Source organism: Fringilla coelebs, assembly GCF_963513975.1.
Source record: "Fringilla coelebs genome assembly, chromosome: 1".
NCBI classification, from domain to species: domain Eukaryota; kingdom Metazoa; phylum Chordata; class Aves; order Passeriformes; family Fringillidae; genus Fringilla; species Fringilla coelebs.
This window is the reverse complement of record NC_140028.1, coordinates 117330782-117352129: the sequence shown is the minus strand read 5'-3', so window position 1 is coordinate 117352129 and position 21348 is coordinate 117330782. Positions and strand designations below refer to the sequence as shown.

Genomic DNA, 21348 nt, shown 5'->3' with positions numbered 1-21348 from the left:
CATTCTTTTTGAGGAGCATATCTTCCCTGCTCTGGATACTAAAATTGCTGTAAGCATCACAATACCTCTGGTGACTCTAAATCCTTCATCACAGACAGGTCTAATTGGAGATTTTCTGCCTTCTTCAGCAAACCAGAATCCCACTAAATGTAAGACATGTAAAATTCACCAACTCATATAGGCAATGGATGAAAATATAGAGCAGGAGAACCTGCTTCAAAAAATCAGAAGAGAAACACATTACAATCACATCTTATCTAGAAAAGATGGGGAATAGGTCTGTAGCTTTGAATGTTCAGCCTTTTCAGTTGTGAAGGGCAGAAGAAGGATCATGAATCTGATGCTGGTAGAAAGTGATGCAGACTCTGTGTGATGCCATATTCATACAGGAAGGATGACCTGAACTGAGCTTACTACTGTCAGACAGCTGATAAATGAACTAACTCCCTACCACTGTCAGATTGTTTTCCTAAATTCCATTTTTCAAAATTAACTAATTGAAAACATTAATTAATTAATGCTTCTGATATACTAAATATCTTCAACCTTAACTCACTTGATAACAGTTTGTTTTTTGAAGGTGTATTTTGAAGCACATCAAGAAAGAACTAATAAAACCTTTGAATGTACACAGGAATGATCTCTTCCTGTGCCAGCTTTTAAGGAAAGATGGATGAAATGATCTTTCGTAAGTCTCATCCATAAAGCCAAGATAAAATGGAGCACTGTGGCCATCTTGATCACAATGCCATGAAGAAAATACCACTGTTCATTTGCTCAAAACCACTGAAACATTTATCAAAATATGATCACATACTGTGAGAGAATACATGCATACAAGTTACTGACTACCAGCAGTTGGAAAGACAAATACAAACACATGCAATCAGGTAGTGTGCATGATCATCTATTTTAAGAGATACTGTCAAGAGCCTTGTTGACTGAAATGCCTTTCATAGCCCCCACAATACAATAGGAACACTTCTGTTCTTTTACTTCCTGTATCACTATCATATTAGGAGACTATTTCCTTTTTTGCATTCTGTCCCATCTTGATAATACTCCAAGGGGGTTACTAATTCAGCCCAGCCTCTTGAGAAGCCAAGTCTGTTTATATTAAGAGAGTGACTTGGTAAGCTGAAGGTCCTCAAAAAGCATATAGAAAGCTAGCATCTTTACAATGATTTACTGAAAGCAGCAGCTCGTTTTAATAAAACCATCCCAAAACATAAAATTGATTGAACCAACTGCTGTGCAGGGCATACACAACAGCTGATCAAAATCATTCAAGATTTTTATTCCCAGAATATCTCCAGAGCTTGTAGAGTTTTTCCTACTTTATTATTTCAGTTCTGATACACAACTCACTTAGGCAAGCAGAAAAACTAAGGCTGACTGATATTCTGATATTTTTAACCAAAAATTTGGATAAACTCAAAATAATCTCCTGTGTGAAAAACCAAAATGAAAGCCAAATAAACTTGATAATCACCAGCAGTTTTCATCATGTAAAGACTAACTATTATCTTCCCAGTTGTCCCTCTTCAAGTGATATAACGTCTTGATTAATTGTATCCCAAAGAAGTCCACAACACCCTATAGAGACAACTCCAAAGGACACATTTCTTCCATTTCAAAAGGTTTTAAAGGATAGATTTATAATAGGATTGCATCAGATACACACACACACACACATATATATAATTGTGCTTTAAAAAGGCAGGAAAAGATGAAAACTTTTTCCAAATTCCAAAGATATCATCACGAACTTACTTCCCCTGCACAAAATATCACCCAGAAGAGTTTATCTATTTTGTTGAGCATAACAAGAAGTTCACCTTTTCAGAGTGTGCTGCACAAAGCTTTGCCTGCCTTTTATATAGTAAACTAATTTTATGGTATTGTGTCACAATGAAGGACAAAGATAAGCCAACTGTTTAGATTCCTCTCCTTTATGTTGTGGCTTTGATCACTAACAATGCTGCATGAGCAGCCAACAGAAGGCTGACATTTCATAAAATATGCAGTGATAAAAACTAATACTGTAGCATCTGGGAGCGATATATAAAATGCAGAAATACACCTAATAACTGTGATCTTAAATTACAAGTTACTAAAAGCTAAATAAGCAGCATACCTAAAAGAAAGATTAAGACAGGATTTTTGTGCTTCTGCTCCTAAAAACAAATTTTAAAAAAATTAATCCAAGATATGCTATCTATTATTCTTAACAATTCCTCTGGTTCCCTTGTAGCTTAAAAGCAGCCTTGTAGAAGAGTGCTTTTTTTGCCGTATCATTAGGTATCAGCAGAAGCCAAACGCATTATAAGCCTTCTTCGTGCTATATTAATGCTCTAATGCTTTGTGAAGTCCCCTTTATTGTCTTTTTAAAAATATCAATCACAGAAAACACACATAAAACCTGATGACTGATTCTTCACTGTTATGTAAAAAAGCTGAAGCTCTGTGATGACAAAAATAAGTAAAAATCTTCCAATAAGCCGCATAAATTAAGTAAATCTCGGAGTAGAAATTACATTATTTTAATTTATTTACCTTAAGAACATTAAGAAGCTACAAGACAGGCCACATAAAATGGAGGATTACATCCCAGAAAGCAGTGAATCCCTAAAGAACTTACAAGTCATTGTAAATAACCAAATGCTTTTTTTGCTCTTACTATGTTGCTGTAGCTAAGAAGCTAAAAACAATCCCTGGGTGCATTACAGGGAAATATATGGTAGTACTAAGGACCTGAAATTATCTGCACATATGGCATCACTGGAATGCTATAACCAGGCCTGGTATCTTTAATTCAAAAGGAAGTTGAAATTAAAAGGGCCAAAAAAGGAGTTACAAGAATTACAGTCAGGAAATCCTTCTTTTTATTATGTGTGTGAGACAGACAAAACATCAGTATATTTAGTTTATTTATAACAAGATTAGAGGTGATTTGATGGAGATCTATAGCTTAGTACATGTGGAGAAGGTGTAATAGCCAATAACTATCTAATCAACCATAGAAAAGGATAGTAAGACAGAATTACTGAAAAACATCAGACAAATTAGATCTAGAAATACCATGTCTTAATTATTACATCAGGTTAGACAGTGACATAATGCATTTTTTTTAATATTAAATACCAAGGTAAAGGTAAAGTAATGATTTGTATTTTTTTTCATGATTAACACTTTACCTTAATTTAGACCAAAGATGGAATGGCTAAACATCTAAATGATCTCTCCTGCATGGAAACCAGTTTATTATTAAAGAAACTGCAGTACTCAATTAACTTTAAAAGACAGTTTTATACAACATATCTGTTCTCATTTATGACCCCACGGGTCATACTTGAATGCAATTACTCAATATAAAAATTACTTTATCTAATGTAACATAAAAATAATTTTAGGAAAGGGTGCAAGGTTGCACCATCAAGTAATAAAATAGGAGTGATTTATGTGGTGCAACAGGTTATGTAGCTACTGGTCATCCACAGGTGTAAGTAACATTAATATGAAGCTGAAACAACTGCTCCAAATATTTTGAATATAATGGTGCAACATTTGCTTATGGCACTAAAAAATGGGTAGGACTTCCACAGCATAGTTATGAGATCTAGGAAAATACAAGGTCTAAAGATCTCATTGTACATAAGGAGTACATAATGAATTCAGCTTTTTAGTATTAGGCCCTCATTTAATAGCAGGGGAAAAGGAATCATGTATCAGATGAAAAAAGAATGCAAGAGAAAATCCACATTTGGTGCCCAAAGAACTGTGAAGCATATTTTTGTTCTGAAAACTTACTGAAATTAAAGTTTAAGTACGTGGGAGGCAATTGTCCTTGTGGTTATAATTAGTGTCCAAATTTAGGCACTTCAGCACTTAATGCATACCCACCCGCCTGTTATTCTTACCATGGTTTTTTATGTCACTTAATGGAGATGAATACTCTTTTCCCACCTCATATTTACATCAAGGCTATTTAATTTCTTTAGGCTGCTATAATAGGTTAAACAGCAGTCTCAACATCACTCTTCATCTCCCACTGGACAACGAATGGCATTATAAGACTGAGAATAGATGAAGGCATATTTACATTCATAATGTTCTTGACTATAAAATTTATGTAAATTATGATTTTTATATTTGCAAATACTATAATTTTCAGTTTCAATGAATACTTTACTACTCTTTCATCATTAACTTGCTATGTACATTACATGGAGAGAAAAACTAATGAAAATAAAGAAACTAACTGCTGTGATCAGAGAGGTAAAGGTCTTCTGTAGAAGTTAAAAAATGCTTTGTTTCTTAACTGATCTTACCCCTGTACAGACAGGGGGCTGGACTACACCTCTCTGCTTATTTGAAGTGTGTAAAACCTACAGTGGATTTCAAGCAGGTAATAAAAAAACCCCAGATTTTGTATTGATGGTTTGTATTTTAACCCCACCAAAATCAAACAACTGTATTGCTGAGGAAAATTAGTTTTTTTCCTTCATTTGTATAAATAGCATTTTTTCCATTCATTGAAAAATCACAATGGAAACACTAAGTTAATTACAGAACTGCATGTAAGGTTTGGGAACATGTTTACAGATGTTACACAAGAATGAAAAACTCCAAAATATCAAATTTCATTAACTAAGCTATTGCTCCACCAAATGGATAGAATTATTTTTAAATATCCTTAGAGTGGAAAAAGAACTTTTCAGTTAAGAAGAACATTAATCTCTCATACCTCTTGTGAGACATGCACACAAACACTGTGTATTTCTATGCAGACCCTATCATGATTTTTCTGTGATGGTCAACTAAGTATTTCCTTTAATTTTATAACATGGAACTCTGACTCAAAAACTCCAGGCTTCCAGAATGAAAAACTGGCAAATCAAATTGGTTCAAATATTCTGACATATTTTTAAATGAGGAAATTTTTTTGGGGTGTGTTTTGGTAAGAGCTTAGTGTGACATTTTCAGACTGCAAATGCAAACATATGAAATGAAACAGTGCCCAAACTACCACAGTCTCAGATACATATGTTGTTTTTAAGGAGGTGATTCCTTGATACCTGAGAAGCACTATGAGAATGAAAAAATGCCACACATCTTAAGGAAGTAAAATTGGGCGTAAGATGAGTTGGATCAGTTCTGTGTACAATGAAATTACTGGTTATATATGTTGTTTTTCAAGTTACTCAACATGCAGACATTAGAAGACAAAACTAGAAATGCATGGACTGTGTATATATTCAAAGACATATTTTAAAGAACAGTGAATTTTCTGGTCTCCCTTAGCTTTGTAATAAGCTGTGGCTTGTAATAAAAATGAATCTAGAAGGACTTCAAGATTCTGTTCCAGTTTGACAAGTGGAGTAAGTATGGACTCAGACAATGGCCCAAATCATCAGTCTTTTCCATTAAATATCATTTCCCTTTCCCCAATTACTTGAACCAATCAATTATTCTGTGTGAAGTACTAAATTTCCCAAGCTTCTGCTGAATGCCTGGCAGTAGGGAAGTCAGCATCACTGCTACACCAGACCAAATTCTGGCTACCAAACAAGAAACCCTTCCTCTTATCATCCTACAAATACTGTGAAAAGGGAAAGTTATTTTGTGGGGCTGTTAACTGCAAAACCTTGAGGGATGTTAAGATTTTCCCAAACTCAGAGCTTGTTTGTACAGGAAACAGGGAAAACAATCTGATACCACTCCCTAGTACTTACCACAGAGAAAATACTGAAACTTCAATATTAATTATAAAACTTAAAATAGTCACAAGAAACAAGATAGAGAAGCAATTTTAATACTGGAAAAAATCTTAAATACAGCTTTTATAAAACTCTTCAAAGAAGCTTGCATATGAAATCTGCATTGTCCACTAATGATATATTCAAGAAAGGAATAACATCTGAAAAGTAGTGTCAGAAAAATTTTAAAAATTGCATTAGCCAAATTTTCTTTTCAAACAATCTAGGAGCATAAGGCATTAGATCCTTATGCAGAGTAAAAATGTCATGAATGAGGAACTTTCTTTTTTACATTTAATAGTCCATCCCTTTAATGATGTTTATTACAGTATCTTTTGGAAAAAGAAAAATGTTTTGTATGGGAAAATTTTAATATTTAAATGTGTCTTTGCTAAAAACTAAACATTAAAGCAAAACAAAACCACGATTATTTCCCCCTAAAATGCTACAAAATGATGCAGGGTTCATAAGTATAGTTTTCATGTACAGAAGTAACCATAATTCCATTCTATGTTTACATTTCATTCACAAAAAAGTGCATTTAATATGTTAAATGAATGCAGAAATACAATTAGTCACTCACTGTTCCTCTGTCTGGTCACTATTCACCTAGAGCAGTTTCACACTATAAAATATTCTCAGCTGCAGCACTAAATCATGATTAGACATAACTAATTCACAACTTCACACTGATTCACAACTTCAACACTTTGAAACTTCCTTTGCTTTCGTCAAAACTTACTTTTTATGCCGCAAATGTTTTAAAAAATTTTGATGCCAAAATCCAGCTGAAGGTATTGGATGATTTTCTGTTATAAAAACAAAACCAAACCAAACATGCCCAACCCCAAAACATTCCACCAAGGTCCTATCCCTTCCAAGTAGCTATATTCATACTGAGAAACTCACTAACAGCCTGTCAATTCAGGAAAGTACTCTGTTATCTCCTGTAAGTTAAATACTTTCCAAAGTCCGGGTCTAAAAGACCAAAAAGAAGCTAAGTGCAATCTGCGCTTTCAAGAGCAATGTGTAATTAAGGTCTTCCAACCATTTACTCAGGAAGAAATACTGTTGCTTCTGGATTTTAAATTAATTAAAATCACTTTCCTGTCAGATGGTATGAGTGTCTCCAAGCAAGACTGTCTTGATCTACTTTTTGTTGGTACATTCTGTGGGAAGAACACATTCACTTAAAAGGAAGAGCATTTTCTTCCTTTTCTATCCCTTACTCCTCTCTGCCAAATGACACAGAATAATAATTTTTTTCCTCAGATCCAGCTTGGATCCCACTATAAACTACACTTCTGGATTTTAAAATAATCTAGATTAATATGCCAAAATAAGTTTAGAACATTTATAATATAGATAAATTCTTGCACCTGATCTACAATTCCCTTGCAAAAGATGATAAATATTGCAAGTTTCAAGAAACAGGTAATCTTTTCTATAATTCTAAGGCATGCATGCTGCTTAACAAAAATGATAAAACGACATTCAACCACTTCTTGTAAATCTAGCTGAACCATTTGTATCAGAATCAACTCTTACTACATTAATGCTTATGAGGAAAGATGTTAGAGGATCAGACACATAATATGGAGGAACCTACTGCAAAAGTTGGTGGCAAGATTTTAATTTTTTAAAAACTACAAATCTGTAGAAATTATACAAAGAACGTTGCAAAGAAAGTGTTTAATATGAAGTTATGTAATGTACATCACTCAATGAAAGCTTGAACAAAACCAGATGAAGCTGCTCAGAAAGTTCTGAGCTTTATATAAATTCCACATTAATTTATTCAAATATGAGAGTGCTGGTAATAGACAATAACTTCTGCCCACCATGGCTTCTATCACCCTAGAGAAATGCATAAAGGTCTCTATTTACTATATGTATTTATTGAATAAATAGCACTAAGCAATGTATGCAGGGTCTTAAATTACTAGGCAGTTGGTCATCACTGTCACTTTAATTTGGCTTTATTCATCTGCTTTCCATCAAATTACAAATGCTGGCCAGTCACAACAACTGAGAACTGCTGCTGCTTGCATTGTACATCAGTCCCTAGTACAGGACTCCAATGGCACAGGGCTGGCATCTACACTGATACCTGCAAATATCCTTCAGTACATGTTTAGACATTTAAACCTGTATAACTTCAAGAGCAAAACCCACTAAAATTCTGTGAGCTTCCTTTAGAACTTGTCCTGGAAGCAAAGCATTCTCTAAGTCCCACAGAATTTCTTCAGGAGGAGCAGAGGGAGAGAAAAGAGAGCCAAAGACAGCCATGAAATAGCATGCCTTCCCTTCAAGGGAAATTACAGCCAATATTTTAGAAAATTTATTTTTTCCTTAAAACTTAACTGGAACATTAGCACAGCTCTAAACACATCAGAGACAACTGTCTGTGATCGTCACATCTATGGTAGGAGGATCACTTCAAATACACCAACACATCATTACAATCTTGGGGTTTTTTTAACTATACACACCACAGGCAACCCAGCTGTTTTCTCCCTCCATCATTCATTTCATGCAAATTTTCTTAAGACTGCCACTTTTAATCCCTTTAAGAACAATTTAAATAAATACTTTTTAACAAATTCTGATCAGCATTTATGACCATCTAAGGTAGCCCTTATCTCTGAAAACAAAACCAACACCAAACCACAACTTAAGGTCTTTTGACCAGGTTCAATCAATACAATTTATAACCACTACAATTTCTGAAAAAGTTTGAAATTCAACAAAATGCAGAATAAACATCATAAAATGAAACTATGTAAGAGACATACATAATACTAATCAGGTAAAATAAAAACAAGAAGCTGCTTTCCTCAAGTTTGGGTTGAAAAAGACCTCTAAAGAACACCTAGTTCAGCCTCTTGTCATGGGCAGAGAGGTGGACATGTACTAGATGAGATTGCTCAAAGTCCTATCCAAGCTGGCCCTGAACACTTCCAAGGATGAGGCACCTGCATTTCCCTAGGAAACCCATTTCCATGTCTCAACAGCCTAATTGTTAAGAATTTCTTGCTTAGATTTCATCTAAATGTACCATCCTTTACTTACAGAGACCTAAATCCCTAGAGACCCTGGTATAAAGTCTCTGTCCATTTTTGTTATAAAGCCCACTTTAAAGTACTGCAAGGCAGAAGTCAGTTCTTCCTTTGTACTGGCAAGGGTAGTTTTGTGGTTAAAATGAAGATGAACTACAAAGCAGCCACCAAATAGAATGAAAAATCTTGCAGAATCAGCTGGGCTCTGCCTATGGCTAGCTCAGGCTTCAGAGTCATGTTGCCCCAAAAGGAGGCTCAGGAGGGAAATGGGACAACATGCCAGGGGCAGGGGCAGGGGCAAGGGACATGCAATGTACAAAGACCACTGCCACAGGAAACTTGAGCTAACAAGGAAACAAGGATGTGAATCAGTATGAAATTTGTCAGCTATAAAAAGTAATCTAACATGGTACAAAGAGGAGAAACAAGAAGGATGTCTGAAGACAATGGGCTAATAACACACACTACCACTAGTCCTCACCAGGAGAATCAGACAGCTACAGAAAATAAAGCTATGGTAAGTACCAGTCTTGACTTGATATTATGTACCCTCAAGGGGAACTGATATAACCTGATTTTAGTGCTTTGCAAAATAACTCTCGATCCTGGACCTGTTCTTCCACTGTTTGAAACTGCATGTCCTGCAAGTTTTCTACATCTGAGAAAAAGTCCTAATCTTATGTTTATCTTTCTCGAGCCCATCTCTGCAATACAGCCATAAATTAAATACAAGCAAATGGACCAGCAACGTTGTAGGAGCAGCAACAACAGAAACACTGCAATGAATTGGGTTGCTTGAATTGGTGTTGGATTTTTAAAATACTTGTATGTTCTGTTCATACAGCTGTGTGATGACCTCTACAAGCTGCATAACAGTGTAACAAATGGGTAATTCACTTGCTCCACAAAACACAGATTATTGTACTATTTAAGAAAAGATGCCATCTGTAATATAGTTGCAAATCACTAGTGCTTTTTAGACTAATAGATAGAGAAGTTTACTTAAATTTAAATTAACTGACAAATTATAACATGCCTATTCTAGAGCCTGTAAGACAATACATAAAATGTCTTAAAGATTTCTTCTTAGAAAGCACTGTATTTCAAATTATAAACAAATGATAAATTCCTGAAGTATTTAATTACCTGAAATATTTCATCTGAAAAAGACCCAACATTCAGTTTTCTTGATGCTTCATAACCCAGTTCGTAGAACAAAGACTTCAGAACCAGGCTGCAAGCCAACAATTATCAACTATTATATGGGATTTAACTACTCCCTAAGTCAAAGGAACTATGTTTCAAGCTATATAGTATTTCAGTTTCTTTATAAATAAATCACTTCAATGGTGAAACTTGTTTGACCAGCTTCAATATTGTGTCAACATAAAAATATCTGAAACCAAGAAGTATTAAGTGAAACCAATCTCAGAGAACATTGGAAAAATTTCAAGCAGTGGGAAGTACAGGACAATCAGTAACTAGCATTTAAAAATATTTTGTCTTCAGAGAAATTATGTCTAAAATATAGGTTTAATAAATTAGAAATAATAAGTAAAGCACACTACATGAGCATTATCACTTTTCCACCAAAGAATTCTTAACATGATTTAATTTGTAGTCAGAACAATCTACAGTATACCAGTCCTTTAACAACTCTGCCAAGCTTACTATGAAGCAAGCACATAGATATATAATTTTAAAAAGATTTTAGACATCTGAAATACTAGGGTTCCTCACATACATCAACTGTAGTGTTCTTTTCTAAATTAGCAATATGCATTGCTTTCTTTAATGAAAGTTCTATTTTCTTGTTTTCCTATGAAGAGCTGTAAGAGGGAAAACAGCCACAGACAGAAGAGGGAAAATGGCCACAGACCAAACATCACTGTTTGGTAAATGGAGGACGGAGGAAGAAAAAAATGGTGCATCTTGGCAGTCTATTTTACTCACAAAATAAAATTGATTTTTCTTCCCTTCTCATTTTCCCTCATTAGCCAACAAGAAGCACCAGATCTACTCACTACATACATGCTACTTTACTGCACGGCTAAGAAAATTGAGAGATGAAATGGAAGGTAAGAGCAGCAGCCTCAGCTTCAAGTTGCATCTCAAAGATCAAGACTTGCCTGTAGTCTGGTCCACCACTGAACAAGCACAATACCACTTTAACAGAGGAAAGATATCTGGCAGGTTACATGGAAACCTCTGCTGCCTGAACCCTTCTTCAGTAGCCTGAATGCTGCCTCCAACATTTGGAGTGACAGACAAGGGAAGCTCATGCTACTGAGCTTGGTTCACCTTGCAGGCACTATGAGAGAGAAGCCAAGTTTGTCAAAAACTTAAAGAAAGATCTCCCAGATTAATTCATGAGTATATAAATCTTGTCTTACATTAAATGTAAGATATTCAAAATATCTTATCAGAATAAGCTTTTTGAATATCAGAATATTCAAAAGCTTCTAAGACAATTTTCAAGAACAGTTTTAACTAGCTTTTGAAAGACACGTATTCTCTAGTAATAGGAAAGACAGCTACTTTAATTAGTCTTTCTAAGCAACAAAATAAAAAGACATTCCTAGAATTATGTAGATCAGTAAAATGATTTCATTATAATTACTTGCTATAGTGTTATTGTGTAATTTTTTAATTTCACAAAGTTGGATGCAATGGAAAATGATCTTGATATAACCTACAAGAAACACTTGGAAATGGTGAAATCATATAATCACACATGCACATACAAAAAGACTAAGCCACCAAAAGCACCAGTCTCTACTTCTCAACTCTATTTGACAGTTCCAAAATCCAGGCACACATCCAGAAGAACTTTCTGCCCCACGTCTGGTCAGTAAAGAAATTGAGGTTAACCTTTAATTTTTAATGTCACCTGCAGCCAGTGACTGCTTTTTCTAATGCAAGTGACAGATAAACAGCAAAACACTCCCAAGATGATACACAAAGCACCACATACCATAAGTGCATTTTTATTTTTATACCAACTCAATTTCTCAAATGGATAACCAATGTTCCTACTAATTTACATTAAGAATTGAGTGAGGCATGAAAATTGTTCTGATGCATAGGCTCTATTTCTTTAATGTACTGCATAGTATTCTGTACTTTATTGCAACACTGGAAAAAACTAACTACACTTAAAAGGTACAGAAACTACATACCAAGCTCATATACGTCTTAAAAAATCATTTCAAAAAGGAGTTTAAAATTATCCAGAGAATAGGAAGGAAAAATAACTAATTAAAGGCACTGATGGAAGTCAGTAAAAGAAAAAAAAAGTGCCTATTAAAATGAGTTTACTGACCTTTAACTACTTGAACTAGTGTGTTTCTATAGACCAACACTAGAACTTTAAATCCACATTGCTAGGATTTCCAATTTATAATTCCTTTACACAATTCAATACTATCACCTTAACATTTGCAAGGTAATTCCAAACTAAACAGAGGGAATATGGCAAATTGAGGTAATATAGTCTAGCTATTTAAGGCCAAATTGGCAAGTCTTTAACAGTAAACACTGCATCATTACTAAACACTGCCATGTTGTTAATGTTAAGGAGAGGTTTAAATTAGAGAGTGAATTGCCCCTTCAGGTCGGGACTTAGGGCATATTATGGGAGAAAGCAAAGAAAAGCTCCCACTGACACGGTCTATGTTCCACCAGTTCTGTGGGAAGCAGACTGCAATACGTCAGTTTTAAAACCAAATACTACAGTCACTATTTTCACTTGTCTTTTAAAATTTAATGCAGCAAAATGGGGAGAAAAGAACCAGTGTTTCTAAAAGTAAGACTTCTTTTGATACAGAAATGGTAAGAAAATAGTTTTTGGACAACTGCAGGAGACACATCACGTACATTTTTATAAATGCTAAATGTGTAACATTTAACATTTATAAAACTGACAAAGTCAGTTTGCTTTTTAAAAAAAAATACAAAAAAATTAACTCACATAGTTGCAGTTGCTCAAATACAAAGGAGACAGCTGTCTTCAGGAAGATATTCTCCACACATTCAACAGGCAAATAGCATTGGGATATGCCCCAGCCACCAGGAGCAATGAGGAAGCTGGAATGGCAGTCCTGGTACCAGACTTCTGGAATTGACCTTCAGATGGAGAATAAATATACTTAATGAAAAAAAAATCCTAAGAATAGTTTGAGTTTTTTATTTGATCTAACAGGATTCAAGTTAAGGATTCAAGACACAGGCTCTGCATTTCTTCTGAACCTTTCAATATAACAAAACCAAAAGTGACTGAAATTAGCTTAAGTATTTTCAAGTCAAGTAAGTACTGTATTTCACATAATCATGTATCAGGAGAGATAGAAGCAACATGTAAAGTAAACTAACGTGGTTTAATTTATTTATTTCTAAGATTACAACAATGACAGACAACTCTAACAACTTGAACATTATGGAGGCTGATTCAGTATTCAATCTGAAATTTTTATCAACATGTGACTCGGATATTTCTCAGCATTACTTCAATTTCTCCTCCTGTGAATGAACTTCTTAAAAATATGTGTTTTACAAATTTCTGTAATTTAGTATTTTAGATCTATTTTCTAGAAAGTTGTTCCGTCATTATTGATAAGACCACAAGAGTTGTATAGGGTTCAACAGCACACTACAGCTGGTTACATACACACTAAAAATGTTGAAGGTTATGGTCCTAAGAAAAATTTAACAAATGAAACATCAGCAACTGATCAGTCATCTATCTTTCATTAACTCTCCTTTAACTGCTCAAATCACAAAAAATAACCAAAAAAAAAAAAATTCAAACAAACCCTCTTCAAAATATATTTATGCAGAATTTTTCAGCAACTGCGCGATGATATAGGTCTACTCATGGCAGGACAAAATTATATTTTAAAATAATTCTTCCTGTAACAAATATGCAAAGCTAATAGTGTTAAATTTGAAACATCACCTTCTCTTTTTGAAAAGGTGGTACTTTACTGTTTCTACAGTGTTTTCAACAGGAAATGTGAGAACACAACCATCTAGACACATTTATATAAAAGACCTGATTGACTAAATGACACTGATTTTGCAGGTAAACACCCAAATAGCTCCTGAAATCTGACCAATGTTGAAATCTGACAGCTGTAATACTACAGTGTTGCAATATTTAGAAATATACCACAAAAAAGTATATCCACTTGTAAAAAATAAAAATTGGAATTTTAAAAAAGAAATTAAATTAAAGGTAATTGTCTGCTCTTGAGTATATAAAACAGTTCCAACTGAATAGTGGGTTTAGGGTTTTTTTGTAATTTGGATTAGCATTTTAATTACCACATACTAGCACATAAATGTATTTTTATTCTAGAGCATACTTTGAGTTATTAAGTCTGGCATTAAATTTTGTAACAAGATGTAATATATCTAATTCAAGAGGGCTTAGAGTATTCCTGTATTACTTATTAATATGTTAAGTGAATGTTTGGACAATTGATTTCAACTAGGTTTTGTGACTAAAACATGTGACAAAATACAATTTTCAAATTACATAGTCCATTTGTCATAACTACTGTTCTTTCTAATTTCTATAGGTGTTAACAAATTAAACAAAAAAAGCCACACTGACTAAATAAAGAACAGTAACCATTTCAGAATCTAAAATAAATCATCAGCATTAGCAAACGTGTCCATTTAGCCACTAGCAAAGCACCCTTTGCTGTTCTGCCTTTCCACTGCCTTCCTTTGCTTTTTATACCCTCCTTCCTACATTTCCACCCAAACTCTGTACATGTATGTTTGTAGAGAACTTACTACAGTGAGACCACAGTCTTGTACTGAAGCAACAATGAATAATCACAAATGCACTGCTTGAGTATCACAAGCCAAGTCAGTCACAGGTGGACCCAAACGGTGACTGGCTGGTTTAATAAAATCAATATATGTAAGACACTAATCCTGTAAATTCCTACTGAAACTACAGAAACATCCTTACCCAATGGCTTAAATAATGTTCATGTAGCAAAATAAATAGTAGCAAAATAAATAGAAAATATTACTCTGTGTAAGTTCTGAAAACAGGTGATGACAATGTATTTCACACCAGTTCAGCACAAAGATTTTTGTGTGATTCATACAGTTTTGACAGTTTTTTCAATAAACTAGACTGAAAAATGGTCTCTATGCCTGCACTAATGTTTTCTGAGCTACAAACAAGTTGGATAGACTAGGCAGAATGGGAAATTTGAGCATTTGGCCCAGCCGAAATCAAAAAATGGACTTACTGTGAATATGAAGAAATTATCTCAGAAAATGAAAAAAGATGAAGACATTAATAAGTTACCAGAGTAGTTTACAAAACACATTAGAAAATTACATTAAGATTTTTATTACCACGACAAAAGATAGAAAATTTTTTTTCTTGAAAAGTAAGAAAAAGTAACTTTTCAAGGTGAGCTATTAGTAAGCACAAACAGAATCTGCCTGTATTTTAGCAGAAGTGATGGCATCCTCGTGTAGACAGCTCATTTTGAAGGATACCTGCAAGACATTTTTGGAACCTACATGAGGACTGCATAAATCAATACCATCACAAATGCAGACCATCCGTCAGATCTCTTGAACATCATTTACAGAAAACAGATCTTCAATATATGAATAAAGTCTTAAATAGATGAATAACGTAAGGAAATAAAGGTATTTCCTTACTTGAACAAATGCCTCCATTCCCACATATGAGGGAGGAAAGCAGGAATTCAGTATCCTATGCTAGTAGAAGGTTCCTAACAACTAGAATTACTCCAATGTTTAAAGGAGTAGGTATCAGGAAGCAAACACAGGTAATCTGCCTTAAACCTCTAAATGGAAGTGTTTAGGGAAGCTACTTTTTCAAGGTAACAAAATGGGTACAATAGTACATACCACCTTTCAAAGAAGCATTTCTGCTTCCCATGGTCCACTAGTCACACAGCCATGTTCTGCTTAGAAGACTAAGAACATGAAAACATCCCAATGCTTTGCCACTTGTTCTCAGTAAGCCCTACCTCACTCTTTTTTCAAAAGACATTAAACTAAAGGGCAAGAGGAGGAAAAGGGGATGGGAACAAACAAAAGAAACTAGTCTGATCTTACTATTGTCTGTTCTTCCTCCCTCAATACTGTCTCCATTTAAAAAAAAATACAGAACTAAGAATACGTGTAGTAAACAAATTACCTTGATATGTCACTATTTTAGTAAATACATTTGATTAATTTCTCATCAAGATTCAATGGTATTTCAAAGACTTATGCTGATGGATTCAAATCTGAATTCTTTTCACATTGTCTCTCTTTCAGTATATAAATTTTAAATTAGACTTTAATTTCAAATAGCCATGTGCTGCTTTTTTGACATCTGTCCATCATAATACATAATTAAAACCCAAAAAAATACTAACATTGACATCAAGATGCAATGAAAATATTTTAAGAAGAACAATTCCTTTACAAACAGAATATGTGGCACATTTAAAGTATGGAATTTGGTTACTGAAGAGAGTCCCACTTTTGCATTGCTTCTCAGGTATACATACACACAAAAGAGCATTCTAAGATGCCAGAAGCCAAGAAAGATACTCACTTGTACAGGTCTATTAAATCTGTGAATGCAAGAGCTGCTGCATTTCACAGTCTATTATTTATATGACAGAATGAAGATCTGAAAACATGAAATATAGCCTTAAATTATTCACTTATTCTTTTCACAAAAGGAGAAACCGTCAATCTAACACTAAAAGACTTCAAGCATATTTCTAAAGGTTTCATGAAAATTGCCTTATTTATCAAAACTTTATTCCCTCCGTTTGTTCATTAAATACTGTAGCTTTGCATTAAGGTCAAGCAGTGTCAACCAATTACTGTTGTTGGAAAAGTCCTACTTCCTTAATACTCAAAGAAACCATGGTACATAGTGAATTATTTTAATAGGCAAACTGAACACTGTTTATCTAAAGTACATTTCAACCATAAAAACATATTTTAAGGGTTTCTATCAACAATCAATTATAGTACTATTTATTATCACAGCAGCATTAAGCATGATTCTTTGTCTGCTTAAATGCCAGCCTTAAAAAATATACATCTATTTTAGCATATTCAGCAACATTCTGTTCTTAGCTCATAATAAAGGAAAGTAACAAAAATTAAGTGACCTATAAAGCAAACTGAAAGGTAAAAGATAAAACACTGAATTTTAAAGAGACAGTATCAATTGGTATAAACAATTCTTCTGTTCTCATTCTCTGCTGGTGGGCAAGAGGGCTCAGCTTACATGACAGACCCAAAAAAAAATCCACCCTGCTTTCACTGCTCATAATTTTGTAGCTTTATATCAGGGTGAAATTCTCCATCTTTCAATATACAAAAAGAGTAAGTGGTCACACACAAATTCATTGAACACCAAGAAAAGGCCACTCATGGGCCATCGTACCCAATGCCGAAGTCAGTCATTCAGGATAAAAGGATTTCCATAGTATGTTTTGATATAACAGCCGAGGACAAAGTCCCCCATGTCCTACCTCAATCTCCTACCTGACCCACTTTAATGCCCTATAGTTCAAAAGGCTACAATGATGATTTTACTATGTAATCACCTCTAATTTTACATTTCAGAGAAGAAAAATTTTGGATCTCTTTTTTTTTTTTGGAGCTGACCTGTTTATTGCCATTCCACCTAGCAGATAAGCTGTGACAAAGGAACACAATATTCTGATGGTAACCTTTGAAATCTTACTATTATGAGCCTAACTGTGCCTTTCTGAAGTTACAAAACATGCAAAAGCAAAGAAAATTTCTTCTACATATCCTGTCAGCTTGTCTCACTGGAAAAAAAGTCATCATCCATGTCCTGTACCAGTGATCAATGAGACCTACAGTGATACAAGACACACATGCCAGTGCTACAAACAAGGAGAGGAAATAAAGTAACAAAAGGAATTAAAAAAAAAACCCCAAAAACATCAACCTGAAAAGTCTTCCTGAAATTATGGAGAAAGACATAACATCTGTTGTCTCATTATTTCTAAAAGATCAGAATAAAGGAAATCAAAAGAAGTAAAAAAGAAAAAAACCCATCAACCAAACTTAGAACAAGTCTTCTCCAGTCCCCCCTCAGGGGGCCCAAGTCCCATCTTCAAATTACAGTCTACCAGTGAAACCTGGAAAGATTCTAGAACCTAATATTGCACAAACAAATTTCAAGAAGATAAAAGAACATAGGGGGAAAAAAAATTATTGATGCCTTCAAACTCATCTGAATTACTTCACTGCTAATCAGGTTCATGGATGGGAGGTATCAGTAGATATGATACAAACTTCAGATTAATTTAAGTATGTTCTGCATTGTTGCTGCCATACGTAACAAAATACTGACCAGACGTAATCATTATAAGCTGGACACAAAAACTATTGAAATCAGAGAGCAATTGTTCTAAAAAAATTATTTTTAACAGCTCTCTCAAACCATATACATATATTACAAATGTTACTCAGAATACATTTGTTTCATCTGTTTCTATCTGGTATTTTCACAACAATCCTAGTGACTCCATGAAAGAATTTTTAAAATCAGCAGATAATAGAATGTTAGTAGAAACTAGCAGTACCACAAAGAAAAGATTTCCAAATGCTTTTGAAAAATGGAAGACAATAAAGACAAATCAAAAGTGCTACCTTTAGAAAAGGCGCATCATAGATATGAACACAAGATGGACCAGCACTGAACCTTTACACAGGATATCAATGAACTGAGAAGAATACAAATCAAAAGAGTAAATTTTTTTTGATCTTTGAAAAACACCTCTCACTGAAATACACTGGCAAGCACACATAGCACATCTGGTTGGGTGTGTGCACAAGTGGGGGCACATGTGGCAGCACCTGCATTGAACAACTGAAAATTACTTTTTTCCATCTCTTTCTGTTATACAGTTTTGGATATAGAAAGATGTAGGCAAACTATGGAAAGTCAATGGGAGCATGACTTCAAGGAGTGCTGGGGTATGACACTAACTGAAGCTTCTCAGGAAAGGTTTGATCAATGGGTACTTGATCCTGCTGCAGGACAGATTGAAAAGTGATCCATTGTCACCTTCCAGGCAATACAGTTCTTCAATGCCAGTCAATCTACCACAGCCAACTACAGCAAGAAAATTACGAAAAGAAGTGTCTCTGCACATCTTCAACAGTGTAAGTTCTCTCTTATTTATTTCTTACCTTCAGATTTCCATATGCAAACCCATCACTTCCCTTGCTAAGAGACAGGTGGACTGGAGATTATTACTCTGCATAGTTGTTTTTAAATCTCCTTGTCATGACCCAATATTAGATTGAGAATATCTGTGGGTAACTTATCCTGTTTCATCATTCTTTGGCTAAAATTATGTAGCATTTCATGTAAAAGCATCACTGATTATTTTTATTACTGCATTACATGTATGTTCTTAAAAGGAGGATGAACACATGAAAACTTAACACACAAATAGTGGAAAGAAATTATATCCTGAACTGCACAGCATAAAAACAAAGTTTTTTTAGAAGACCTCCTTTCTTTGTCCTGGCTTCTTCAGCCACTTCATGGATAGCTCTTAATAATTCCTTAACTCCTGTCCTGTAAAAACAATCAAAAATGGTTTGAAAAGTCCAAGTGGCATGCTAATTAACAGCTCTTCTGTGAATGAGAGAACAATCTTCAGCTTTAAGGGACATGTCATATAAGTATGATGGATTAGAAGAAACATATCTTCTGTATGGATGAAAGAGCAGACAGAATAAACTCTGCTTTTCTAGATGCATTGGCTCTACTGGATAACACCAGCCAGCAGTGGGAGAGATGGAGGTGGGTTGTAAGATAAGGAACAGGCTAGAGGCAAGAGCTGTTATAATTATAGCGGGGAACACAGAATTTGTTAAAGGAAGTCTACTGTATAATTACATTTGAAAATTTAGCAAGATGCCCAGAGGCTGGCTTGCAGCTGTCAGGAACTGGTAACACTGGAGTTCTGCTCAGGAGAAAACCACCACTGCACAGAAGCACACCTCCACCTCTCTGTAGCTGAGCCAACTTTGATAAGGCAAAGGAATGACTTCAGCTAAAATCAGTAACATTACTCAATACATGAAATTATACCTATTCTCAGTCAAAAGTGCTCAGAGATAGGGGATTATTTTAAAGGAAATTAAATGGTTTTGATAATACATTAAATATGTTTTTTGAATGAGCGTCAATGACAGTACTTTTTAAAATTGCATCTTTAATAAAAGTTAAATTCTGATTTTAAAAATTATATTAATTCATAATCAAACTAACCTCACCTCTTTACATACAAAGTCACAGTTTTTTCTTTGGCCTATTTGGCCCAATAAAATGAAAACAAATGTGTGAAACACAGACAAAATGCAAGAATAAAAATAAACCTGTATGCTTGTTACTTCCTCAGATTTTGAGCTAAAGAGAAGTTACTGCTGAGAAACAAGTAGAAAACTACAAACACAAAAAGTGATAATCTGTAGACAAAGTGATCAAGTACTAAACAATTAGGCTGTTCTTAATAAAAATAAAGAACTAGGATTGAACAATTAAAAAAAGCTCATTTTATATGAAATTATTGATTCTACTTTAAAAAGTATATTCTACTAATTCAGATATTAGCAAATGAAGTGCTGTGCATGCTGGAAGACATCACTGGCTGTATTACTGGTGTTTGTGTAAAACACATCTGGATAAAAAATTGAGCAAGGATCATAGTACAAAATAAATTTGACCATATAAAATTGTGTTGTCATATTAAAACCGCAAGAAAATAAAAAGCTCTGGAAGACAGATCAGAGTCCACAAGCCTACACCACAAGTTTAAACCAAAACTTACACTAGAATTATTTCAAAATGCCGTAAAAACTGCTTCTTTTATTTGAGATCTAGGCCTTTGTAAGAAATTTAAGTATATTTGTCTCATTGGCATTATGGGCTGTAAAGAGAGAAAACTGATGGTCATTTCAGCTTTATTAAACTTGCTACTGCTTCCAGATTGAAGAAAATGCATACATTCTCTAATCATGTCTAAGTGTTGAATTCTGAAGTGCAGACAGCTCATCAACTAGTCCATATTTGCTCCATTAGCCTAAAGATATCCTTTTTTGATTCCCCATTATTAAAATTGGTATAAATACTTCAGACGCCTTTGCTATAGAAAGGTAGAAATATTTTCTAAATATAGGCTTTGCTCACTTAGAAAAATGTTCTCAACATAAGACTGAACATTTTTTTTTCTGTGCCTTTTGCTCAGAGTAACAGGACTGCAGCATGACTGGGATTTGCTATCTACATTTTGTTTAAGGAGAGAAGAGGAAAACAATCCAAGAAATCAGTTATTTTATACAAGTTACTCCCCTCTTTTTTTTTGTTCCACTTTTCATTTTACAAAGGTGGACAACTGACAGATGCTAATTTCAATAAAAGAGGGATTCCTATTGAACATACATAGTTTCAGTTTTGTTTGACTTTTACAGAA

General features: G+C 34.3%; 1 protein-coding gene across 2 annotated transcripts in view; it reads right to left on the bottom strand.

Moving 5' to 3' along the window:
- Positions 1-21348, bottom strand: part of TBC1D5 (TBC1 domain family member 5) — a 316725-nt gene that overhangs the window by 234121 nt on the left and 61256 nt on the right. Inside the window, exon 1 of one of the 2 annotated variants that reach the window (XM_084207647.1) lies at positions 12789-12834. The exons of the other annotated variant lie outside the window; for it this stretch is intronic. The gene's annotated coding sequence lies outside the window, so the exon portion shown is untranslated. Of the gene's footprint in view, positions 1-12788; positions 12835-21348 lie in introns of those variants that run through there. 2 annotated transcript variants of the gene reach the window in all.